Source organism: Narcine bancroftii, unplaced genomic scaffold (genome assembly GCF_036971445.1).
Source record: "Narcine bancroftii isolate sNarBan1 unplaced genomic scaffold, sNarBan1.hap1 Scaffold_825, whole genome shotgun sequence".
Classification (NCBI taxonomy): Eukaryota; Metazoa; Chordata; class Chondrichthyes; order Torpediniformes; family Narcinidae; genus Narcine; species Narcine bancroftii.
In genome coordinates, this window is record NW_027212326.1 from 5718 (window position 1) to 32711 (window position 26994).

General features: G+C 52.8%; 1 pseudogene; it reads left to right on the forward strand.

The window, feature by feature from the left end:
- Window positions 1-875: 875 nt before the first annotated feature.
- Window positions 876-25904, forward strand: LOC138751211 (plexin A3-like; annotated as a pseudogene).
- The last annotated feature ends 1090 nt before the right edge of the window (window positions 25905-26994 follow it).

The window sequence follows — 26994 nt, forward strand, 5'->3', positions numbered from 1 at the left end:
CCCCTCTCTCCCCCCCGTCCCCCTCTCTCCCCCCGTCCCCCTCTCTCCCCCCCGTCCCCCTCTCTCCCCCCCGTCCCCCTCTCTCCCCCCCGTCCCCCTCTCTCCCCCCCGTCCCCCTCTCTCCCCCGTCCCCTCTCTCCCCCCCGTCCCCCTCTCTCCCCCCCGTCCCCCTCTCTCCCCCCCGTCCCCCTCTCTCCCCCCCGTCCCCCTCTCTCCCCCCCGTCCCCCTCTCTCCCCCCGTCCCCCTCTCTCCCCCCCGTCCCCCTCTCTCCCCCCCGTCCCCCTCTCTCCCCCCCGTCCCCCTCTCTCCCCCCCGTCCCCCTCTCTCCCCCCGTCCCCCTCTCTCCCCCCCGTCCCCCTCTCACCCCCCCGTCCCCCTCTCTCCCCCCGTCCCCCTCTCTCCCCCCCGTCCCCCTCTCTCCCCCCGTCCCCCTCTCTCCCCCCCGTCCCCCTCTCTCCCCCCCGTCCCCCTCTCTCCCCCCCGTCCCCCTCTCTCCCCCCCGTCCCCCTCTCTCCCCCCGTCCCCCTCTCTCCCCCCGTCCCCTCTCTCCCCCCGTCCCCCTCTCTCCCCCCCGTCCCCTCTCTCCCCCCCGTCCCCCTCTCTCCCCCCCGTCCCCCTCTCTCCCCCCCGTCCCCCTCTCTCCCCCCCCGTCCCCCTCTCTCCCCCCGTCCCCCTCTCTCCCCCCCGTCCCCCTCTCTCCCCCCCGTCCCCCTCTCTCCCCCCCGTCCCCCTCTCTCCCCCCGTCCCCCTCTCTCCCCCCCGTCCCCCTCTCTCCCCCCCGTCCCCCTCTCTCCCCCCGTCCCCCTCTCTCCCCCCGTCCCCTCTCTCCCCCCGTCCCCTCTCTCCTCACTGCCACCGTCCTTTCTCTCACCAGCCCTGCTGTACAACTGCTCAGTGCAGAGGGACAGCTGTGGGGTGTGCTTGAAGGCTGAGCTGAGCTTTGCCTGTGGATGGTGTGTCCCGGAGAAAAGGTGTCGCCTTCGCCAACACTGTGCTCCTCCTGACTTCAACTGGATGGCGCCGGGAGCCAGGAACATCCGATGCACCCACCCTCAAGTCTCCAAGGTAGGCTGTATGGTGGTGGAATGGTGCAGAGGAAGCTTCACTCTGTGTTCGATCCTGGGAATATGTGATGGAATGGTGTGGAGGGATCTTCGCTATGTGTCTGACCCCCGAAGTTTTATGATGGGTTGGTGTGGGGGAGCTTCACTCCGTGCCTGACCCCGGGAGCGTGTGATGGGACGGTGCGGAAGGTGCTTCACTCTGTATCTGACCCCGGGAGTGTGTGGTCGGACGGTGTGGAGGAGCTTCCCTCTGTGTCTGACCCTGGGAGTGTGTGATGGGATGGTGCAGAGGGAGCTTCACTCTGCATCTGATCCCGGGAGTGTTTGGTGGGACGGTGTGGCGGGATCTTCACTCTGTATCTGACCCTGGAATTGTGTGATGGGATGGTGCGGAGGGAGCTTCCCTCTGTGTCTGACCCGGGGAGTGTGTAATGGGAATGGTCAGAGGGAGCTTCCCTCTGTGTCTGACCCTGGAAGTGTGTGATGGGATGGGTGCAGAGGGAGCTTCCCTCTGTGTCTGACCCGGGAGTGTGTAATGGGAATGGTCGGAGGAGCTTCCCTCTGTGTTTGACCCCAGGTGTGTGTGATGGGACGATCTGAACCCTGGGCCTATTTGATGGGATGGTGGGACTCCAGGTTTACACGAGAAAACCCTGACGGGACGCAGGAGCTGATCTGAGCCCCTCTGAGTTCCCTTCCCTCTGCTGCAGTTTCACCCGTCGACTGGTCCGAAGGAAGGTGGGACCAGGGTGACCATCCACGGGAAGAACCTGGGCCTCCAGTTCCGGGAGATAGCCTATGGCGTGAGGATCGCTGGTGTGAAGTGCTCCCCCCATCTCGAGTCAATATGTGGTCGCTGAACGGTGAGTGTGGGACCATTGTCAGGGTCAGGTGTGGTTAAGCGACTCCCCAGTAACCAGGACAGGAACCTGTTCAACCTGCTCTTGGTTCTCTGAACCTGACCACCTCATTCTTTCTCGACCTCAGACCCTAGCCATTACCCTCGCACCACCCTCGATCAGTTCTCCTTTGACTGCAGGTCAATGGACTAACTGTCAGACTCCTCAACAACAAGCTCAATCCTCGCTTGAGCACTTCATAGTTTCCCACCTCTCTGTGTTGCACAATCGAGCCCCTTTTTAAAGGAATCTCAGGGCTGCATGTGTGTTGTGTTGGGAAAGCGTTTCAGGTTTGGTGAGTTCACGGAGAGACTGGTCTGGACACGTAACACAGGAGAAACGGGGGAGAATTAAACTGTAATCGATCACTGTTTCACTAATGTGACGACATGGGACATGAAGCTCAGACTTCAGTTGGACTCCACTCTTACACGTGCACCCAGTTCCCTGCGAGCGCTGATCTCTGCGATGGGTCATGAACACCTTCCGACAGCATCCGCAGTCCTCCCAATGATTCCTATCTCACTGCCCCATGGCAGCCACCTGGTGTGGAGCGGTGTCTGGGGCTGGGACAACCAGGCAATGGGAGTGAAGGTGCTGGGATAATCTTGTGCCCTGATGACCTGAAGTGATTTTAAATTAGTCAGTGGTAAGGTGTGCACTAATCAGGGGCTGGAGTCCAACCTTGACTGACAGTGGTGACCTCCGCAAAACTTTCAGACATGTGCACACCTTCCAGGCAGGCAGGGAGGCCACATCTCCTCCATGCACATCCCCAACGTTCTGTGCTCTGATGATAAAGCAGAACTTTGAGTCTGAACATTGGCTCTCCCCATCCAAACCATGCTTTCCTCAGAATGTACTTGTGCAGACAAAATTTCAAGGCTCAAATATTCCTGTTATTGTCACATCGTAATAATTTTAAAATGTGGCATCCATGATATGTAGTGAAACCCCTGGCACCTTGATGCTGGATAAGTGCATTGATCAATTGCTTGAGACTTACAATGCCCAGCTTGTACACCTGCAGTAAGAATAAACAGTTTAAAAGACAAAATACTTGACTGTCCTTACACTGAACAAACTTCACATTATATAAACCTTAAAGCTTTTTACTTTATTTTCAGTCACATTCTTTAAAAACATTTAACTGCTGCAGCATCTGCAGGTCCCTCCCCTTCCATGGAGCCACCCAAAAGACGAAAATAACATTTATAGATAATTAACATCCCCACCCCTACCAAGTTTACGGATAAAGCCTCTGACCAGTGTGACTTTTACTAAGCAGGGAGAAGGAGACACTTTAAGAGAGTCACCCCAACGGCGAGTGGTGTCAACCTACTCTTCATCCAGGGCGAAGTCATTGCTGTTTCACACAACATTATCAAACTGCTTCTACGACCAAAGCCCGACCAAGGCGCTCCACAGGCTGGATATTATCTCCTATCTTCACCAAAGGTTTAGAGTTACTTCAGAGAACGTTTACTTTTACAATTTCAACTTAATTTCCCTTAGTCGACCGTCAAGGATATGTCAGACAGTGCCCAGGGCCAGGAGGCAGAGTTCTGGGTCAATGTCAGGGTTAGAGGCCACGGATGGGGGTCAGGGATCAGCACTGTTTATATTTCTGCCTGATATACTCCACTCTCTCCCTCCTGACCTTTCCCAGCATTGTGTGTGAGATGGATGATGCATTCTCCCACGCGGTTCCGGGTCCAGTGGAGCTGTGTGTTGGTGATTGCAGCCCCAACTACAGGACACGAACGCAGGAACTCTTCACGTTTGTGGTGAGTGCAGAGTCCAGCTCAAGGGGGAGTGAGGGCAGGCAAGCTGAACCTTTCTCTCTCTTCATCCCTCTCTCCTCATCCCTCTCTCCTCATCCCTCTCTCCTCACACCTCTCCCCCCACCTCCCTCTCCTGCTCTCCCTTCCCCCCCTCTCCCACTATTACACAGTGACGGACCCATCCCCACTAGTTCTGTACCCCAGTGTTACATAGCGACAGACCCATCCCCACCAGAACTGTACCCCGATGTTACATAGCGACAGACCCATCCCCACCAGTACTGTACCCCGGTGTTACACAGTGACAGACCCATCCCCACCAGAACTGTACCCCAATATTACACAGTGATGGACCCATCCCCACCAGTACTGTACTCTGGTGTTACACAGCGACAGACCCATCCCCACCAGTACTGTACCCCGGTGTTACACAGTGACAGACCCATCCCCACCAGAACTGTACCCCAATATTACACAGTGATGGACCCATCCCCACCAGTACTGTACTCTGGTGTTACACAGTGACAAACCCATCCCCACCAGAACTGTACCCCAGTGTTGCACAGCGACAGACCCGTCCCCACCAGTACTGTACCCTAGTGTAACACAGTGACAGATTCATCCCCACCAGTACTGTACCCCAGTGTTACACAGCGACAAACCCGTCCCCACCAGTACTGTACCCCAGTGCTACACAGTGACGGACCCATTCCCACTAGTTCTGTACCCCAGTGTTACACAGCGACAGACCCATCCCCACCAGAACTGTACCCCGATGTTACACAGTGATGGACCCGTCCCCACCAGTACTGTACTCCGGTGTTACACAGTGACACACCCATCCCCACCAGAACTGTACCCCAGTGTTACACAGCGACAGACCCGTTCCCACCAGTACTGTACCCTAGTGTAACACAGTGACAGATCCATCCCCACCAGTACTGTACCCCAGTGTTGCACAGCGACAGACCTGCCCTACTAGTATTGTACCCCAGTGCTACACAGTGACGGACCCATCCCCGCCAGTACTGTACTCCGGTATTACACAGTGACAGATCTGTCCCCACCAGTATTATACAGTCAAGGACCGCCACCCCCCCTTCCACCCTGCACCTTTCAGCTACTCCCATCGGAGAAGAGATCCAGGAGGATCAGAGCCAGCACCACCAGGCTGAGGAACAGCTTCTTCCCACAGGCAGTGAGAATGCTGAATGACCAAAGACACTGCTCACACTGACCTTCCAAGTCTTACATATTTATGAAACTAGATTTATTTGTATTGATGAATACTTGTCCTGCACATGTATTATGTGTCTATACATGTGTTTTGGCAGGGTGTGTGTCTGCATCGAGGACCGGAGAACACTCTCTTGTCTGTGTGGGCTTGTACCATTGGATGACACTAGGTTTGACGTGACAGGTGTTTGTTGTTGTTCTCCAGGCCCCCAGTTTCAGTAAGGTGGTCCCTGGGAAAGGCCCTGCCTCCGGAGGGACACAGCTGACGATCTCTGGCCAGTTCCTGGACTCTGGGAGTACGGTGAAGGTGTTGGTGGGTGACGCTGAGTGCCTGTTCCAGCGGTAAGATGGCTCCCATTTACTCGATCCAGCCAGTCTCCGCTCGCCTCATGCAGCCATGCGACGTCGGAGCAGAAATAGGCCATTCAGCCCATGGAGTATGCCGCAAGCTAATCCATTCTCCCACTCAGTCCCACTGCTCGGCCTGCTCCCCAGATATTCCGGCTAATCAAGAACCTGTCAACCTCTGCCTTAAATGCACCCAATGACCCGGCCTCCACAACCGCCCATTCCAACAAATTCGACAGATTCACCGCCCTCTGGCTGAAGAAATTCCTCCAGGTCTCTGTTCTAAGCAGACGCCATTCAATCCTGAAGTTGTGCCCTCTTGTCCTGGACTCTCCCACCTTGGGGGAAACAACCTTTCTATATCTACTTCCATGTCCACGACTTTCAACGAGATCTCCCTTCATTCCCCTAAATTCCAACGAGTTCATTCCAAGAACCGTACAATGAACCTTTCATTCCCAGATGAACCTCCTCTGAACCCTCTCCAACATCAGCACATCCTTCCTCCAAAGAGAAGCCCAAAACTGCTCACAACACTCCACTTTTTGTGTTCCTCTGGCGTTTCTGTGTTTTGACACCAAACCCTGTGTGTGCAGACCTTCAACTTTCATTTCTTATCCAAAGACATTGGAGAACGTGTCTCATGAGGTGAGATTAGCAGAGCTGGGACTTTTCTCCCTGGAGAGTAGAAGGTTGAGAGGAGACTTGATAGAGGTAGACAAGATTCTGAGAGGCAGAGACAGGGTGGACGGCCCAGAGGGATCAGCAAACATGAAAGGACATCTGGACAAAGTAAAGGGAGGGAAGTTTAGGGAAGAAGTCAGGGGTAAGTTTTTTAATGCATAGAGTTGTGGGTGCTGAGAGTGAGTGCCGGAGATGGGTGCAGGGGCAGGTGCCAGGGGCTGTGTGCCAGAGATGGGTGCCAGGGCAGGTGCAGACAGTGGGTGCTGGGGCAGGTGCCGGGCATGGGTGCTGACGGTGGGTTCCAAGGGCTGGGTGCCAGGGCAGTTGCTGACGGTTGGTGCCCTAGGGGCTGGGTGCTGGGCCAGGGTGTGACAGCCAGTCCATGTCGCCACAGGAGGAGCCCAGGGGAGATTGCGTGCATCACCTCGGCCTCGTCCTCGGGCCCTGGAACCAGCCACATCATGGTGAACATCGACCGGGCCCAGGTAACCAACATGGCTCACCCGTTCACATACCTGGATGACCCCACCATCACGTCGGTGGAACCTGACTGGACCATCGCCCAGTGAGTGTCAGCCTGTCCCCGGGATGGATGAGGGTGGGGGAATCAGATGGTGACGTGATGGGGGAGCGGGCAGACTGTGGGAGACGGAGGGAGGGGGCACTCACATCACATACCAGAACCGGGTAGGTCGGTGCGCCGTGCTGGGGTGGATGGGTGGGACAAATGGATCGGGGAGGGGGTAATTCTTTTGTCTGACTGCTGATCTCTCCTTTCTAGTGGGAACACCACGCTGATTGTCACTGGAACTGGTCTCCTCACCGTCCAGGACCCCCGTGTCCGGGCTCTGTACCGGGGAGTGGAGAGCACCAATGTGAATCTTCCACCAGTTCACCGCCCTGTCCCCTTCTGCTCTTTCCCCCCGTCCCCCTCCGCTCTTTCTTTCCCCCCGTCCCCATCCGCTCTTTCCCCCCGTCCCCCTCCGCTCTTTCCCCCGTCCCCCTCCGCTCTTTCCCCCCGTCCCCCTCCGCTCTTTCCCCCCGTCCCCCTCCGCTCTTTCCCCTCGTCCCCCTCCGCTCTTTCCCCCCGTCCCCCTCCGCTCTTTCCCCCCGTCCCCCTCCGCTCTTTCCCCCCGTCCCCCTCCGCTCTTTCCCCCCGTCCCCCTCCGCTCTTTCCCCCCGTCCCCCTCCGCTCTTTCCCCCCGTCCCCCTCCGCTCTTTCCCCCCGTCCCCCTCCGCTCTTTCCCCCCGTCCCCCTCCGCTCTTTCCCCCCGTCCCCCTCCGCTCTTTCCCCCCGTCCCCCTCCGCTCTTTCCCCCCGTCCCCCTCCGCTCTTCCCCCCCGTCCCCCTCCGCTCTTCCCCGTCCCCCTCCGCTCTTCCCCGTCCCCCTCCGCTCTTCCCCGTCCCCCTCCGCTCTTCCCCGTCCCCCTCCGCTCTTCCCCGTCCCCCTCCGCTCTTCCCCGTCCCCCTCCGCTCTTCCCCGTCCCCCTCCGCTCTTCCCCGTCCCCCTCCGCTCTTCCCCGTCCCCCTCCGCTCTTCCCCGTCCCCCTCCGCTCTTCCCCGTCCCCCTCCGCTCTTCCCCGTCCCCCTCCGCTCTTCCCGTCCCCCTCCGCTCTTCCCCGTCCCCCTCCGCTCTTCCCCGTCCCCCTCCGCTCTTCCCCGTCCCCCTCCGCTCTTCCCCGTCCCCCTCCGCTCTTCCCCGTCCCCCTCCGCTCTTCCCCGTCCCCCTCCGCTCTTCCCCGTCCCCCTCCGCTCTTCCCCGTCCCCCTCCGCTCTTCCCCGTCCCCCTCCGCTCTTCCCCGTCCCCCTCCGCTCTTCCCCGTCCCCCTCCGCTCTTCCCCGTCCCCCTCCGCTCTTCCCCGTCCCCCTCCGCTCTTCCCCGTCCCCCTCCGCTCTTCCCCGTCCCCCTCCGCTCTTCCCCGTCCCCCTCCGCTCTTCCCCGTCCCCCTCCGCTCTTCCCCGTCCCCCTCCGCTCTTCCCCGTCCCCCTCCGCTCTTCCCCGTCCCCCTCCGCTCTTCCCCGTCCCCCTCCGCTCTTCCCCGTCCCCCTCCGCTCTTCCCCGTCCCCCTCCGCTCTTCCCCGTCCCCCTCCGCTCTTCCCCGTCCCCCTCCGCTCTTCCCCGTCCCCCTCCGCTCTTCCCGTCCCCCTCCGCTCTTCCCCGTCCCCCTCCGCTCTTCCCCGTCCCCCTCCGCTCTTCCCCGTCCCCCTCCGCTCTTCCCCGTCCCCCTCCGCTCTTCCCCGTCCCCCTCCGCTCTTCCCCGTCCCCCTCCGCTCTTCCCCGTCCCCCTCCGCTCTTCCCCGTCCCCCTCCGCTCTTCCCCGTCCCCCTCCGCTCTTCCCCGTCCCCCTCCGCTCTTCCCCGTCCCCCTCCGCTCTTCCCCGTCCCCCTCCGCTCTTCCCCGTCCCCCTCCGCTCTTCCCCGTCCCCCTCCGCTCTTCCCCGTCCCCCTCCGCTCTTCCCCGTCCCCCTCCGCTCTTCCCCGTCCCCCTCCGCTCTTCCCCGTCCCCCTCCGCTCTTCCCCGTCCCCCTCCGCTCTTCCCCGTCCCCCTCCGCTCTTCCCCGTCCCCCTCCGCTCTTCCCCCGTCCCCCTCCGCTCTTCCCCCGTCCCCCTCCGCTCTTCCCCCGTCCCCCTCCGCTCTTCCCCCGTCCCCCTCCGCTCTTCCCCCGTCCCCCTCCGCTCTTCCCCCGTCCCCCTCCGCTCTTCCCCCGTCCCCCTCCGCTCTTCCCTTCCCCCGTCCCCCTCCGCTCTTCCCTTCCCCCGTCCCCCTCCGCTCTTTCCTTCCCCCGTCCCCCTCCGCTCTTTCCTTCCCCCGTCCCCCTCCGCTCTTTCCTTCCCCCGTCCCCCTCCGCTCTTTCCTTCCCCCGTCCCCCTCCGCTCTTTCCTTCCCCGTCCCCCTCCGCTCTTTCCTTCCCCGTCCCCCTCCGCTCTTTCCTTCCCCGTCCCCCTCCGCTCTTTCCTTCCCCGTCCCCCTCCGCTCTTTCCTTCCCCCGTCCCCCTCCGCTCTTTCCTTCCCCCGTCCCCCTCCGCTCTTTCCTTCCCCGTCCCCCTCCGCTCTTTCCTTCCCCGTCCCCCTCCGCTCTTTCCTTCCCCCGTCCCCCTCCGCTCTTTCCTTCCCCCGTCCCCCTCCGCTCTTTCCTTCCCCCGTCCCCCTCCGCTCTTTCCCCCCTCCCTCTCTGCTCCTTCCCACCTCACCACCCCCACCACTCCTTCCCTCCTCCCTCTGGGCACCAACAGAGATCTCTCCCTCTCCCCCAGGCCTGCACTGTTCTCAATGACACGGTGATGTTCTGCCAGTCTCCAGCCCTGCCCCCTGGGCCACCCGTGACCAAACAGGGCACCAGTCCCCAGGAGTTCGGTTTTATTCTGGACAACGTCCGCTCACTGCTCTCCCTCAATGGCTCCACCTTCACCTACTACCCTAATCCCTTCTTCGAGGCGTTCGGTGACTCCGGGGTCCTGGAGGTCAAGCCGGGATCTCCCATCGTCCTCAAGGTAAAGGCAGGGCTGGTAAAAAGGCAAGTGTCTCTCGGGAAGTATGAATTGGGATGATTTCTACTCCCTAATTTTAAGAATTATTATTGAGCAGCACAGATGAGATTTCTTGCTTCGTTATTTGAAATGTAAAACCGAACTGAACAAAATTGGAGAAAAGAAACGATTGGGAATCAAAACTGTTGAATATTGAAACATTTACTCAATGTGGATTAAAATGAATCAGGATATTGGTGGAAGGTCTTTTCACTTCAAATGCCATTAACTCCTTTCACACTTGCAAGTAGTCCCAAGAATTAACGACCAATCAGCCTTTCAAGTGTTTGGAGTGAAAGTAAAATTTTCTCAACGCCGGCGTCATCTCACGCCAGGGATTGACAGCCTCGACTCCTCGTACAATCCCCAGTGTCTGCAAACACCGGCGTTGCAATCAGGCAAGTGTCGAATGGGCAACTGCATTGTGGGATTGAAATGGCCCAAGTTTTTTGCGCGAATGCAGGAACATGAAGGAAGAAAAGATGAATATGAAGGTATAAACTTTGCTGTGGGAAAGTTGCAGTGGGAGAGAGATAGGAAATCAATAGCAATAGCAGACAAATTTTAAACATATTGGGAAAGTTGGTAGCACTTTCGCGCATAATTTATAAAGACTGTGAGAAAAAGCGATGGCAGATCTGACTTCCTAGAATGCCATGCAGCAGAGAAACCCCTCCATGAGTGTTTCGTGTATGCAGCCACAAGGCATTCTGGGAGGGCAGGTCTGTCATCGTTTTTTTCCCACGGTATTTATAAATTGTATGCAATATCGCTACTGACTTTCTCACGCTGTATGAATTGGATGTGATGGAGCTACCGACTTGCCCACGCTGTATAAATTGGATGCGATAGAGCTACCGACTTTCCCGCGCTGTATAAATTAGACGCGATGGAGCCATGGACTTTCCCACACTGTATAATTGTACGTGATGGAGACTGACTTTCCCACGCTGTTTAAATTGCACGCAACAGAGCTACCGACTTTCCCACGCTGTATAAATTGGACACGATGGAGCTACCAACTTCTCCGTGCTGTAGAAATTAGACGACATGGAGCCATGGACTTTCCCACGCTGTATAAATTGGATGTGATGGAGCTAGCGACTTTCCCACACTGTATAAATTAGACGCGATGGAGACCAACTTTCCCACGCTGTTTAAATTGGATGCGATGGAGACCGACGCCCACGTTGTATAAATTGGATGCGATAGAGCTACCGACTTTCCCACGCTGTATAAATTGTACGCGATGGAGACCAACTTTCCCATGCTGTATAAATTGGACGCAACAGAGCTACTGACTTTCCCACGCTGTATAAATTGGACGCGATGGAGACCGACTTTCCCATGCTGTATAAATTGGACGCAACAGAGCTACTGACTTTCCCACGCTGTATAAATTGGATGTGATGGAGCTACCGACTTTCCCACACTGTATAAATTAGACGCGATGGAGACCAACTTTCCCACGCTGTTTAAATTGGATGCGATGGAGACCGACGCCCACGTTGTATAAATTGGATGCGATAGAGCTACCGACTTTCCCACACTGTATAAATTGGATGCGATGGAGCTACCGACTTTCCCACACTGTATAAATTGTACGCGATGGAGACCAACTTTCCCATGCTGTATAATTGGACGCAACAGAGCTACTGACTTTCCCACGCTGTATAAATTGGACGCGACGGAGGCCGACTTTCCCATGCTGTATAAATTGGATGCAACAGAGCTACTGACTTTCCCATGCTGTATAAATTGGACGCGATGGAGACCGACTTTCCCATGCTGTATAAATTGGACGCAACAGAGCTACTGACTTGCCCACGCTGTATAAATTGTATGCGAGGATCACTGTAAATGTGTGAAAAAGAAAAAGTGTATATCATGGCTATTGTGATTTATGGTGTGAAAAAAAAAAAATTAAAAAAAAAAAAATTGTACGCGAGGAGACCGACTTGCCCACACTGTATAAATTGGATGCGATAGAACTATTGACTTTCCCACGCTGTATAAATTGGATGCGGTAGAGCCACCAACTTTGCCACACTGTATAAATTGATCATGATAGAGCTACCAACTTTTCCATCCTGTTTAAAAATTGTCCGCTATTGTTATTTATTGTTAGCACTTTCCCACGGTCCCTTATAAGGGTTTGTATAGGTTGGCACAACAACATCGGGGGCTGAAGGGCTCATACTGTGTTGTACATCAAGCTTAATTATGCTATAATTAGGCATGATTAATTTTGTTCAAATATAAGATCATATATTGATCAGAATTTAGGGCAGGTCCACCATCGTTCGATGGATCATGATGTCACAGGTGGAAGTTAGAACAGTCCTCATCCCGGGGTTATTTTCTGCACAGATGAGTTTGAGGTTACAATGCTTTTGGACCGAGATGGAAATTCTCATGGGGAGCGGGATTGTCGGAAAATGTACCTCTTGGTTATATTTGTTTTTTTTTAAATATTTTTTTTTCACACCATAAATCACATTAGCCATGATATACACTTATTCTTTTTCACACATATACAGTGACTTTTTCTTCCTCCCTCCTCCCAAGCCACCCCCCCACCCCCCCCCTCTCATCCATTTTAGGTATACAATCTAGGTTGCATTAAACCCGTCAGACAATGTTGTCATTCAACAAAAATACACCAGAAATTCTACTGAGTCCATTCTTTTCTTTCCTTCTCCTTCCATCAACTTAGGTAATGTTTGTCCCCGGTAGGTTTTCGCTATTGTATTTATGTAAGGCTCCCATATCTGTTCGAATATTTCAATATTATTTCTTAAACTATATGTTATTTTTTCTAATGGAATACATTTATTCATTTCTATATACCATTGTTGTATTTTCAAATTATCTTCCAATTTCCAGGTTGACATAATACATTTTTTTGCTACGGCCAGGGCTATCTTAACAAATCTTTTTTGTGCATCCTCCAAATCAATTCCAAATTCTTTGTTTTTTATGTTACTTAGGAGAAAGATCTCTGGATTCTTTGGTATATTGTTTTCTGTTATTTTATTTAATATCTGATTGAGATCTTCCCAAAATTTTTCTACTCTCTCACATGTCCAGATTGCATGAATTGTTGTTCCCATTTCTTTTTTACATCGAAAACATCTATCAGATACTGTTGGGTCCCATTTATTTAACTTTTGAGGTGTAATGTATAGTCTGTGTATCCAGTTATATTGTATCATACGTAGCCTCGTATTTATTGTATTTCTCATCGTTCCAGAACATAATTTCTCCCATGTTTCCTTTTTTATCTTTATATTTAAATCTTGTTCCCATTTTTGTTTAGTTTTACCATTTGTTTCCTCATTCTCCTTTTCTTGCAGTTTAATATACATATTTGTTATAAATCTTTTGATTAACATTGTATCTGTAATCACATATTCAAGGTTACTTCCCTCTGGCAACCTCAAATTGCTTCCTAATTTATCCTTCAAGTAGGATCTCAGTTGGTAATATGCCAGCGTTGTATCTCCAGTTATATTGTACTTATCTCTCATTTGTTCAAAGGATAAGAATCTACTTCCTGAAAAACAATTTTCTATTCTTTTAATCCCTTTTTTTTCCCATTCTCTAAAGGAAAGGTTATCTATTGTAAAAGGGAGTAGCTTATTTTGCGTCAATATTAGTTTTGGTAATTGGTAATTTGTTTTATTTCTTTCTACATGAATCTTCTTCCAAATATTGAGGAGATGATGTAGTACTGGAGAAGTTCTATGTTGTACCAATTTTTCATCCCATTTATATAATATGTGTTCAGGTATCTTTTCCCCTATTTTATCTAATTCTAATCTCGTCCAGTCTGGTTTTTCCTTGTTTGATAAAAGTCTGATAGGTATCTTAATTGTGCGGCTCTATAATAATTTTTAAAGTTTGGCAGTTGTAAGCCTCCTTGTTTATACCATTCTGTTAATTTATCTAGTGCTATCCTCGTTTCCCCCCCTCCATAAAAATTTCCTTATTATTTTCTTTAACTCATTGAAGAATTTTTCTGTCAGTTGTATTGGCAATGCCTGAAATAAGTACAATATCCTTGGAAAAATGTTCATTTTAATACAGTTTATCCTTCCTATTAGTATTAGTGGTAGATCTTTCCAATGCTCTAAATCGTCCTGTAATTTTTTCATTAGTGGATAATAATTGAGTTTATATAATTGGCCTAGATTTTTGTTTATTTGTACACCTAGGTATCTTATTGCCTGCATTTGCCATCTGAATGTAGATTCCTTCTTAAATTTTGAGAAATCCGCATTATTCATAGGCATTGCTTCACTTTTATTTACGTTTATCTTGTAAGCCGACACTTCTCCATATTCCTTCAATTTCTTATATAATTCTTTTATTGATAGTTCTGGTTCTGTTAAGTACACTATAACATCATCCGCAAATAGACTGATTTTATATTCCTTGTCTTTTATTTTTATTCCTTTTATATTATTATCTATTCTTATCAATTCTGCTAGTGGTTCTATAGCTAGCGCGGCATCCCTGCCGCGTTGACCTGCTTAAGTTAAATTGCTTTGATACATGTCCATTTACTGTCACTTTTGCTAACGGTCCCTTATATAATGCTTTAATCCAATTAATATACTTCTCCGGTAAACTGAATTTTTGCAATACTTTGAATAAATAATTCCATTCTACTCTGTCGATTGTCTTCTCTGCGTCTAAAGCAACTGCTACTGCAGGTGCTTTATTTCCTTGTACTGCATGAATTAAGTTAATAAATTTACAAATATTGTCTGTTGTGCGTCTTTTTTTGATAAATCCAGTTTGGTCTAAATTTACCATTTTCCGTACCTGTTCTGCTAATCTGTTTGCTAATAGTTTAGCTATTATCTTATAATCTGTGTTTAGCAAAGATATTGGTCTATATGACGCTGGTGAGAGTGGATCTTTCCCTTGTTTTGGTATTACTGTAATTATTGCTGTTTTACATGAATCTGGTAAGCTTTGTCTTTCATCAATCTGGTTGATTACATCCAGGAGGGGCGGAATTAATAAGTCTTTAAATGTTTTGTAGAATTCTATTGGAAATCCATCCTCCCCTGGTGTCTTATTATTTGGTAATTTTTTTATTATCTCTTGTATTTCTACTGTTCCAAATGGTTCTGTTAATTTATTTTGTTCCTCTATTTGTAGTTTTGGTAGTTCAATTTTAGTCAAAAATTCATCTATTTTCCCTTCTTTCCCTTCGTTTTCAGTTTGGTATAATTGTTCATAGAATTCTCTAAAGTTTTCCTTAATTTCTTTTGGATTATATGTAATTTGTTTGTCTTTTTTCCTTGATGCCAATACCATTTTCTTAGCTTGTTCTGTCTTAAGCTGCCATGCTAGGATTTTGTGCGTTTTTTCACCTAGTTCATAATATTTCTGTTTTGTCTTCATTATATTTTTCTCCACCTTATATGTTTGTAGTGTTTCATATTTTATTTTTTTATCCGCCAATTCTCTTCTTTTAGTTGTATCTTCCTTCATTGCTAATTTTTTTTCTATATTTACTATTTCCCTTTCCAACTGCTCTGTTTCCTGATTATAGTCCTTCTTCAATTTGGTTACATAACTTATTATTTGCCCTCTAATGAATGCTTTCATTGCATCCCATAGTATAAACTTATCTTCCACTGATTCTGTATTTACTTCAAAATACATTTTTAATTGTTTTTCAATAAATTCTCTAAAATCCTGTCTTTTAAGTAGCATGGGGTTTAATCTCCATCTATACATTCTTGGAAGGATGACCTCCAGCTTTACTGTCAATATTAAGGGTGAATGGTCCGATAGTGTTCTAGCTTTATATTCTGTTTTTCTTACTCTATCTTGCATACGAGCTGATAACAAAAATAGGGCTATCTTGAGTATGTTTTATGTCTAGCCGAGTAGTATGAGTATTCCTTTTCTTTTGGGTTTTGTTTCCTCCATATATCCAAAAGTTTCATTTCTTGCATTGATTTAATTATAAATTTGGTTACTTTGTTCTTTCTGTTAATTTTTTTCCCCGTTTTATCCATATTTGAATCCAAATTCAGGTTGAAATCCCCTCCTATTAGTATGTTCCCTTGCGTATTAGCTACCTTCAAAAAGATATCTTGCATAAACTTTTGATCTTCTTCGTGAGGTGAATATACATTAAGTAGATTCCAAAACTCCGAATATATCTGACATTTTATCATAACATATCTCCCTGCTGGATCTATTATTTCCTCTTCTATTTTAAATGGCACATTTTTACTAATTAATATAGCCACTCCTCTTGCTTTTGAATTATACGATGCTGCTGTTACATGTCCTACCCAATCTCTCTTTAATTTCTCGTGCTCCAATTCAGTTAAGTGTGTTTCTTGGATAAATGCTATATCAATTTTTTCCTTTTTCAGTAAATTTAGTAGTTTCTTCCTTTTAATTTGGTTATGTATTCCATTAATATTTAAAGTCATATAGTTCAGCGTAGCCATTTTATATTTTGTTTATCTTCTCTTTCCGTTTTTCCATCATTACCTTTCCTCCTTTTCCATTTCTGTTTTGTTATTTTAAACTCTTTATAAGACAACATTCCTACAACATCAAACATTTTCCTTATTCTCCTATTTATATATTCTTTATCCCCAATCTCCCCTTCCCCTCCTGAGTTGTCCTTTATCCCTTGTCGGACAACCACATCTCCCCTCTCCATTTGGGTTTGCGAATCCACTCGCAAGCGTCAACTGATTTTGCAGTGACCGCTATTCCCCCCCACCCAGCCCCCCCCAGAAAAGATTTCGCTTTTCATATGTAACAAAGGTCACTCTTTTAATTCCCTCCTTATTCTCTCTATTCCATTACCTTCCCTTATTAATTCTTGTCTATACTATCTATATTTTCCTCTAAGTACAGATACCTTCACGTATGCACATTGTATCTATTCACTCTTATAACTCTTTACCCACATACATATCAGTCGTGATCATTTTTACTCTCATTACCCGTCTTCATCCCTCAGTCTATTTTTGTAATTGTTCTGCAAATTTTCGTGCTTCTTCTGGATCCGAGAATAGTCTGTTTTGTTGTCCTGGAATAAATATTTTCAATACCGCTGGATGCTTTAGTATAAATTTATACCCTTTCTTCCATAAAATCGCCTTTGCTTTATTGAACTCTTTTCTCTTCTTTAGGAGTTCAAAACTTATATCTGGATAAATGAAGATTTTTTGCCCTTTATACTCCAGTGGTTTGTTGCCCTCTCTTACTTTTTCCATTGTCTTCTCCAGTACCTTTTCTCTTGTAGTATATCTTAGGAATTTTACTAAAATAGATCTTGGTTTTTGTTGTGGTTGTGGTTTAGAGGCCAATGCTCTATGTGCCCTTTCTATTTCCATTTCTTGCTGTAGTTCTGGACATCCTAGGGTCTTAGGGATCCAATCTTTTATAAACTCCCTCATATTCTTGCCTTCTTCATCTTCCTTAAGGCCCACTATCTTTATGTTATTTCTTCTGTTATAATTTTCCATTATATCTATTTTTTGAGCTAACAGTTCTTGTGTCTCTATCGCTTTTTTATTAGATTCCTCCAATTTCTTTTTTAAGTCTTCTACCTCCATTTCTGCTGCTACTGCCCGCTCTTCCATCTTGTCCATTTTCTTTCCAATTTCTGTTAAGGTCATATCTATTTTATTCATTTTCTCTTCTGTGTTGTTTATTCTTCTTCTTAAATCATTAAATTCCTGTGTTTGCCATTCTTTAAATGACTCCATGTATCCTCTAACAAGAGAAAGTATATCCTTTTTCTTGCCTTTCCCTTCTTCTTCTATCTCACTGTACTCTTCCTCTTCCTCTTCTTCCTCTGGGTTGGCCATCTGTTGTTTCTTTGTTGCCCTTTTCTTCTCTTCTTTCTTGTTTCCATTGTCTTCTGTGGTCTCTTCTTGCTGCAGGTGTTCTGCAGCTGTCGTTGCCGGCTGTGGAGATCGACTCCCCAGCCTGTCCCCCCTTCCGTCGGTGTGTTTTTTTTCATGCGCGGTTGCGCACTTTTACTCGGCTCAGCGAGCCATTTTTGTAGTCCTATTTCTACCGACCTGAGGAAGCGGGCTTCTCTCTCCACAGCGGGCCTCTTCGGACAGGTAAGACCTTCTCTTCTTCCTCCGTTGTCTTCTCTTCCTCTCTTCTTACTGTTGATTTTGATTTTTCTTTTTTTGTCGCCATCTTCTTTCCACCTTTATACTCACTTTTCTTTAACTTTTATTTCTGTGCCTTTGTGTTTTCCCTTGTTTTTCCCGACTTTTCTGGAGAGGGCTGGAGTTCACCGTCCGGCCACTACTCCATCACGTGACTCCTCTGGTTATATTTGTTATTGCAAGAGGGAACTCCTAAATTTGGATTGTGTGGATCGAGGGAGAGATGGGAAACTGATCTAAGTATTCTGATTGGTGAACAAATTTGGGAAAATTTATGTGGAGATTCTTTGTGTAATATTAATGTAAAGTACAGATTAGTTTAATGCAATATTGAACATCAATTCTATCTTGACCCACAGAAGTTGAATTGGTTGATATGTTCAGATGTGGTGAGGGCATAGGATCGTGGTGAGAACCTTTTTGGGGGTCGATCAGTAATTTTCTACGGCAGGTTGCAGGATCTGTGCGTCCGTTAAACCCCAATCTGTTTTTATTAGGGAATATTGAAGGTACAACTCCTAAAATGATCGATTTGTTCATCAGAATTTGTCAAATTTCACACTGACTGCTGTGAGAGAATGTATTGCACTTACTTGGAAATCAGATACGTCCAAGGTGGCAGACAGCTATCTGAAGCGGTGGGGGGAGTGGGGGGGGGGGGGAAATTACTGACCATCTAAGAAATAAATTTTCTACATTTTTACAAGTTTTACACATTTACTCAGGTCATGGGATTAAATACACAAAGACCTTTTTAACCCCTCTGGCCCTACTTGATGCGCCTGTGTTGGAACTGATGAGCTGCCCTGCCCGACACCTCACTCCAATCCAGGATTTCTTGTCACTTTCTCTGCCTGTTTATACTTTTCAGTTTTTTTTTCCTCTCTTTTCATTTAGGGGGAGGTTTGATGGGAGGGAATGATTTTGGATGGGCTGAGAACCATCATCTATGTAATCGATTTCTTTCTTTCTGATATCCATACATTATAATAACTGTAGTTACTGCAGGGAAGGAGCGGGTGATATGTCGCCTGTAGCTGAGTCCTGCAGAGGGGCTGGGAATGTCCCCGGAATGCAGAGGGAGCTTCACTCTGTGTCTCACCACGCGAGTGTGTGATGTTCCGCAGTCCTGTGACCTCGTCCCCAAGTCCCAATTCATCTGTTGTGGGCTTGGACAGTTTGCTCACCAGAGGTGTGTTCCCTGCCTGGGTTTTGCCGATGGTGTGTTTGTTTTCCTCGGTAGGGCCGTAACCTGGTGCCAAGTACAGCCAGTGGTGAACGACTCCACTACACGGTGCTGATCGGTGAGACCTCCTGCCAGCCCACGGTCTCGCAGCTCCAGCTGGTGTGCAATGCCCCTGATCTGACTGGGCAACACAAGGTGTTGGTGAGTGAGTGCAAGGTGCTCTTTGGCACATGGGTACGATTCACCGCCACCCCGATATGGTGGGTACACTTCACCGCCACCCCAATGGGACGGGTGCACTTCACCGATACCCCGACATTGCTTTCAGTCCCAGACACCTCATTGAAGGAGCGTTCCCTCTCTTGCACTCTTACCCCCCACTTTTACTCTTTCTCCTCCTGTCCTCTGACTCCCCCCCGTCCTCTGACTCCCCACCTGTCCTCTGACTCCCCCCCTGTCCTCTGACTCCCCCCCTGTCCTCTGACTCCCCCCCTGTCCTCTGACTCCCCCCCTGTCCTCTGACTCCCCCCCTGTCCTCTGACTCCCCCCCTGTCCTCTGACTCCCCCCCTGTCCTCTGACTCCCCCCCTGTCCTCTGACTCCCCCCCTGTCCTCTGACTCCCCCCCTGTCCTCTGACTCCCCCCCTGTCCTCTGACTCCCCCCCTGTCCTCTGACTCCCCCCCTGTCCTCTGACTCCCCCCCTGTCCTCTGACTCCCCCCCTGTCCTCTGACTCCCCCTCTGTCCTCTGACTCCCCCCCTGTCCTCTGACTCCCCCCCTGTCCTCTGACTCCCCCCCTGTCCTCTGACTCCCCCCCTGTCCTCTGACTCCCCCCCTGTCCTCTGACTCCCCCCCTGTCCTCTGACTCCCCCCCTGTCCTCTGACTCCCCCCCTGTCCTCTGACTCCCCCCCTGTCCTCTGACTCCCCCCCTGTCCTCTGACTCCCCCCCTGTCCTCTGACTCCCCCCCTGTCCTCTGACTCCCCCCCTGTCCTCTGACTCCCCCCCTGTCCTCTGACTCCCCCCTGTCCTCTGACTCCCCCCCCGTCCTCTGACTCCCCCCCCGTCCTCTGACTCCCCCCCCGTCCTCTGACTCCCCCCCCGTCCTCTGACTCCCCCCCCGTCCTCTGACTCCCCCCCCGTCCTCTGACTCCCCCCCCGTCCTCTGACTCCCCCCGTCCTCTGACTCCCCCCGTCCTCTGACTCCCCCCGTCCTCTGACTCCCCCCGTCCTCTGACTCCCCCCGTCCTCTGACTCCCCCCCGTCCTCTGACTCCCCCCGTCCTCTGACTCCCCCCGTCCTCTGACTCCCCCCGTCCTCTGACTCCCCCCGTCCTCTGACTCCCCCCGTCCTCTGACTCCCCCCCGTCCTCTGACTCCCCCCGTCCTCTGACTCCCCCCGTCCTCTGACTCCCCCCGTCCTCTGACTCCCCCCGTCCTCTGACTCCCCCCGTCCTCTGACTCCCCCCGTCCTCTGACTCCCCCCGTCCTCTGACTCCCCCCGTCCTCTGACTCCCCCCGTCCTCTGACTCCCCCCGTCCTCTGACTCCCCCCGTCCTCTGACTCCCCCCGTCCTCTGACTCCCCCCGTCCTCTGACTCCCCCCGTCCTCTGACTCCCCCCGTCCTCTGACTCCCCCCGTCCTCTGACTCCCCCCGTCCTCTGACTCCCCCCGTCCTCTGACTCCCCCCGTCCTCTGACTCCCCCCGTCCTCTGACTCCCCCCGTCCTCTGACTCCCCCCCGTCCTCTGACTCCCCCCCGTCCTCTGACTCCCCCCCGTCCTCTGACTCCCCCCCGTCCTCTGACTCCCCCCCGTCCTCTGACTCCCCCCCGTCCTCTGACTCCCCCCCGTCCTCTGACTCCCCCCCGTCCTCTGACTCCCCCCCGTCCTCTGACTCCCCCCCGTCCTCTGACTCCCCCCCGTCCTCTGACTCCCCCCCGTCCTCTGACTCCCCCCCGTCCTCTGACTCCCCCCCGTCCTCTGACTCCCCCCCGTCCTCTGACTCCCCCCCGTCCTCTGACTCCCCCCCGTCCTCTGACTCCCCCCCGTCCTCTGACTCCCCCCGTCCTCTGACTCCCCCCCGTCCTCTGACTCCCCCCCGTCCTCTGACTCCCCCCCGTCCTCTGACTCCCCCCCGTCCTCTGACTCCCCCCCGTCCTCTGACTCCCCCCCGTCCTCTGACTCCCCCCCGTCCTCTGACTCCCCCCCGTCCTCTGACTCCCCCCCGTCCTCTGACTCCCCCCCGTCCTCTGACTCCCCCCCGTCCTCTGACTCCCCCCCGTCCTCTGACTCCCCCCCGTCCTCTGACTCCCCCCCGTCCTCTGACTCCCCCCCGTCCTCTGACTCCCCCCCGTCCTCTGACTCCCCCCCGTCCTCTGACTCCCCCCCGTCCTCTGACTCCCCCCCGTCCTCTGACTCCCCCCCGTCCTCTGACTCCCCCCCGTCCTCTGACTCCCCCCCGTCCTCTGACTCCCCCCGTCCTCTGACTCCCCCCGTCCTCTGACTCCCCCCCGTCCTCTGACTCCCCCCCGTCCTCTGACTCCCCCCCCGTCCTCTGACTCCCCCCCGTCCTCTGACTCCCCCCCGTCCTCTGACTCCCCCCCGTCCTCTGACTCCCCCCCGTCCTCTGACTCCCCCCCGTCCTCTGACTCCCCCCCGTCCTCTGACTCCCCCCCGTCCTCTGACTCCCCCCCGTCCTCTGACTCCCCCCCGTCCTCTGACTCCCCCTCCCCCCGTCCTCTGACTCCCCCCGTCCTCTGACTCCCCCCCGTCCTCTGACTCCCCCCCGTCCTCTGACTCCCCCCCGTCCTCTGACTCCCCCCGTCCTCTGACTCCCCCCCGTCCTCTGACTCCCCCCCGTCCTCTGACTCCCCCCCGTCCTCTGACTCCCCCCCGTCCTCTGACTCCCCCCCGTCCTCTGACTCCCCCCCGTCCTCTGACTCCCCCCCGTCCTCTGACTCCCCCCCGTCCTCTGACTCCCCCCCGTCCTCTGACTCCCCCCCGTCCTCTGACTCCCCCCCGTCCTCTGACTCCCCCCCGTCCTCTGACTCCCCCCCGTCCTCTGACTCCCCCCGTCCTCTGACTCCCCCCACGTCCTCTGACTCCCCCCCCCCCCCGTCCTCTGACTCCCCCACGTCCTCGGACTCCCCCCCCCCCCGTCCTCGGACTCCCCCCCCCCCCGTCCTCGGACTCTTTCCCCCCCCCCCCCGTCCTCGGACTCTTTCCCCCCCCCCCCCGTCCTCGGACTCTTTCCCCCCCCCCCCCGTCCTCGGACTCTTTCCCCCCCCCCCCGTCCTCGGACTCTTTCCCCCCCCCCCCCGTCCTCGGACTCTTCCCCCCCCCCCCCGTCCTCGGACTCTTTCCCCCCCCCCCCGTCCTCGGACTCTTTCCCCCCCCTGTTCTCGGACTCTTTCCCCCCCCTGTTCTCGGACTCTTTCCCCCCCCTGTTCTCGGACTCTACTCCCCCCTCCTTCCGTCTCTCCCCCCTCCTTCCGTCTCTCCCCCCTCCTTCCGTCTCTCCCCCCTCCTTCCGTCTCTCCCCCCTCCTTCCGTCTCTCCCCCCTCCTTCCGTCTCTCCCCCCTCCTTCCGTCTCTCCCCCCTCCTTCCGTCTCTCCCCCCTCCTTCCGACTCTCCCCCCTCCTTCCGACTCTCCCCCCCGCTTCCGACTCTCCCCCCCGCTTCCGACTCTCCCCCCCGCTTCCGACTCTCCCGCCCGCTTCCGACTCTCCCGCCCGCTTCCGACTCTCCCCCTCGCTTCCGACTCTCCCCCCCAGCTTCCGACTCTCCCACCCCTTCCATCTCTCCCACCCCCTTCCGTCTCTCCTCCCCTCCCCTTTTCACGTTCATGGCTCTGGGTGTGACAGAGGGAAGGGTTTCATAGTGGAGTAGGTTTATATTTGGCATCACAGCCCTGTGGGCTGAAGGGCTTGCAGTGTACTGGAACGTCCCACCTTCTGCCTCCATCCTGGTTTGCCACAGGTAAAGGTGGGCTCCTTGGACTTCTTCCCGGGCTCCCTGAACATCTACACAGACAGTGGGCTGAGCCTTGGCACGATGGTGGGCATGGCAGCAGGCGGCGGTCTCCTCTTCACCGTGATTATCAGTGTCCTGGTGGCCTACAAGCGCAAGACCCGCGACGCAGACCGCAGCCTCCGCCTCCTGCAGCTGCAGATGGACAACCTGGAATGCAGGGTGGCCCTGGAGTGCAAGGAAGGTGAGTGCGTGTGGGGGGTAGGGAGAGGGTGGGGGCGGCAATCAGGTGTGCAGGGTGGCCCTGGGGTGCAAACAAGGTGGGTGGTGGCTGTAGGGGGGGGGGTGGGAAGGATGTGGGTGTGGAACACAGGGGGAGGGAGGAAGACCATAAAACAGTGGAGAAGAAATATGTTATTCAGCTCATCGAGTCTGCCCCACCATCATGAGCTGATCAATCCTCCCACCCAGCCCCACTGCCTGGCCTTCTCCCTATAACCCTTGATGCCCTGACTAATCAGGAACCGATGAATCTCTGACCAAAATACACCCAAAGACCCAGCTTCTACACCCACTGTGGCAACAAATTCTACAGATTCACCACCCTCCGGCTGAAGAAATTCCTCCATGTCTCTGTTCTAAGCGGATGCTCTTCAATCCTGAAGTTGTGACCTCTTGTCCTGGACTCTCCCACGGTGGGGGAAACAACATTTCTACATCTACTCTGTCCTCGCCTTTCAACATTTGAAATGTTTTAATGAGATTCTCCCCTCATTCACTGAAATTCCAACGAGTTCAGGACAAGAGCCATCAAACGCTCCACGTAGGATAACCCTTTCCTTCCTGGAGTGAACCTCCTCTGGACCCTTTCCACATCAATGAGGAGCCCAAAACTCCTCACAGTACTCCACGCGAGGTCTCACCAGGGCCTGATAACGCTTCGACATCCCTTCTCTTGTGTTCAATTCCTTTTGAAATGAATGCGTTTGCCTTCTTCACCCTCGACTCCACCTGCACTTTACCTTCAGGCTGTCCTGCATGAGGTCTCCAAGCTCTCTTAGCATTTGGGGATTTTCATATTTCTCCCCATTTGGAAAACAGTCTACCCATTTATTTTATCTTCCAAAATGCATGACTACACTTTCCGGCATTGTATTTCATTTGCCGCTTCTCTGCCCGTTGTCCTGATCGAAGTCCTGAGGAACTGAGTAACAGGGAAAAGTTACAGCTGGACAGGGTCGTAAAGAGAGCTTTTGGCACATTAAAACTATTGAGTCCAGGAGTTGGCATGTGATGGTAAAGTTGTATAAGACATTGGTAGAGAATTGTGTGCAGTTTTGGTCACCGAACTACAGGAAAGATATCAATAAGACTGAAATAGTGCAGAGAAAATTTGCTAAGATGTTGCCCGGACTTCAGGAACTGAGTTACAGGGAAAGGCTAAACAGGTTCGGATCTTTATTCCCTGGAGTGGAGAAAGAATAAGGGGAGATTTGATCGAGGTGTTTAAAATTATGAGGGGGATAGACAGAGTCAATGTAGGTCGGCTTTTTCCCATTGAGGTTCTGTGAGATCCAAACCAGAGGACATGGGTTAAAGGGGAAAGGGGAAAAGTTTGAGGGGGGGAGGCATTTTCACACAGACGGGTGGAATGAGCTGAGGTGGTGAATGCGGGCTCAGTTTTAACATTTAAGAGTTATTTGGATGGGAGTGGTGTGGCAGTGGAAAATGCAGCTCCAGTTTGACATTTAAGATGGTGTCACGGTTAGTGTTGCGGTCAGGCCACCAACATCCGCGGTTCGAATCCAGCACTGTCTGTACGTTCTCCCTGTGTCTGCATGGATTTTCCCTGGGGGCTCTGTTTCCTCCCACTCTTCAAAATGTATCAGGGCTGCAGGTTAATTGGGCAGGATAGGCTCGTAGGCCAGAAGGGCCTGTTCCCGTGCTGTACATCTGAATTTTAATTTAAGGAGGTGAGGCAGGAACACAGACAAGAGGACGAAAGGATATGGTCCGGGTGCTGGTCAGAGGGCCAGGCATGGACTAGGTGGGCTGAAGGGTCTGTTTCTGTGTGGCTGGGAGACAGGGAAAGCAGGCGGAGCAGGGGGTAGCTGCTGATTGACCCTCTCTCCTTGACCCCCACCAGCCTTTGCCGAGTTGCAGACAGACATCCATGAACTGACCAGCGACCTGAAGGGTTGGCATCCCGTTCTTGGAGTACCGAGCCTACACCACCGGGTCCTCTTCCCTGGCATCGAGGACCACCCTGTGCTGAGGGAACTGGATGTGAGTGGGGGGTGAGGGGAGTGATGGGATAGGAGAGTCAGAGGGTCCAGTTCTCTCTTCTCTGCCTGGAGGAGGCTTTGGGGGCTCTGTGGGAGGGGGTTCCAGGGGCATTGAGAGGAAGGGGAGGCCCGTGGGGTATTCTGGGTGAGGTCTCCACCCCTATGGGGACCAGCTGACCTCCCCTCGCCCACTGTAGAGGGACAGGGACCCCTCTCCACGGAGACCAGCTGATCTCACCCCGCCCACCGTAGAGAGAGACGGGACCCTCCTCCACGGGGACCAACTGATTTTCCCCGGCCATGGTAGAGAGACGGGGTCCCCCCCTCCATGGGGACCAGCTGACCTCCCCCACCCACTGGAGGAGGGACGGGGACCGCCCCCCCCCCATTATGGAATGAACAACTTCGTGGCCAAGTCTGCAGACATGCTGACCTCTGCCTCCCCCCTCTCTTTCCTTCCTCCCCGCCTCAGGCCCCTGACAATGTGGACAAGGCACTGAAGCTGTTTGGGCAGCTGCTGAACAACAAGGTGTTCCTGCTGACATTTGGTGCGGACCTTGGAGGCCCAACGCAGCTTCTCGATGAGGGACCGGGGCAATGTGCCTCGCTGTGATGACAGCGCTGCAGGGGAAGATGCAGTATGCCACTGTGGTGCTGAAGCACCTGCTCTCTGACCTCATCCACAAGAACCTGGAGAACAGGAACCATCCCAAGCTACTGCCTGCGCCGGTTAGTGCCACCTGACCCCAATGCGACCCCTGACCGCAGCATGACCAGTGACCCAGCACGCCCCATGACAGCGTGACTCCTGACCCCCAACACAAAATCTATGACCCTGTACCACCCTAACCTTGCCTTGACCCCTGACCCTAGTGTGACCCCCTGGCCCCAGCTTGACTGCGGCGTAGCCCTGACCCTGGTGTGTTCCCCTAACCCATGGGGAAGAGGGGAGGGGTTGGATGGGGAGTGATAGGAAGGGAGGGATGTGGAGGGAGGGCAGGGTGAAGAGGAGGAGGGAGGGGTGAGGTACGGAGGGGTGTGGAGTTGGAGGAGGGGTGGAGGTGGGGGTGAGGAGGAGAATAGGAGGTACGAGGGGAGGAGATCATGGAGAGAGGTAGGAGGGGAAGTGAGGGGAGGGGTGGGAGAGTGGTAGGAGGGGAGGGGAGGGGTGGGAGAGATAGGAGAGGAGGGGGGAGACATGTGGATCCGATCCGGCTCTAACATCCAGCATCCCCACAGAACCGAGTCAGTGGCGGAGAAGATGTTGACCAACTGGTTCACCTTCCTGCTGCACCGTTTCCTGAAGGTGAGTGTCAGCACGGTCACATGGAACACAGGACAGGCTCTTCGGTCCACAATGCTGTGCCGACCCATATAAACTCTCCCTCCCTCCCTCACACCCATAACCCTCTTTTTTTTTCCATCCACATGTCTAAGAGTCTCTTAAATGCCCTTAATGTTCCAACTCCACCACCACCCCCTGGTGAGGCATTCCAGGCCCACACAACTATCTGTAAGCAAAAAAGCTTCATTTATACAGACGTCCTCTGCCCTGGGAAACAGGCGTTGGCCCTCCACCCTATCTCTGCCTCTCAGAATCTTGTTGACTTCCATCAAGTCTCCTCTCATCCTTTTACGCTCCAAAACTCTGCCAACCTTGCCTCCTGAGACTTGTTTCCCAATCCAGACAATATCGTAGGTCAATCTCGTCTGCCCCCCTCTCCAGAGCTTCCACATCCTTCCTGTAATGAGGTGACCAGATCTGAACACAATCCTCCAAGTGGGTTCTTACCAGAGATTTGTAGAGTTGCGACATGACTTCTCGACTCCTGAA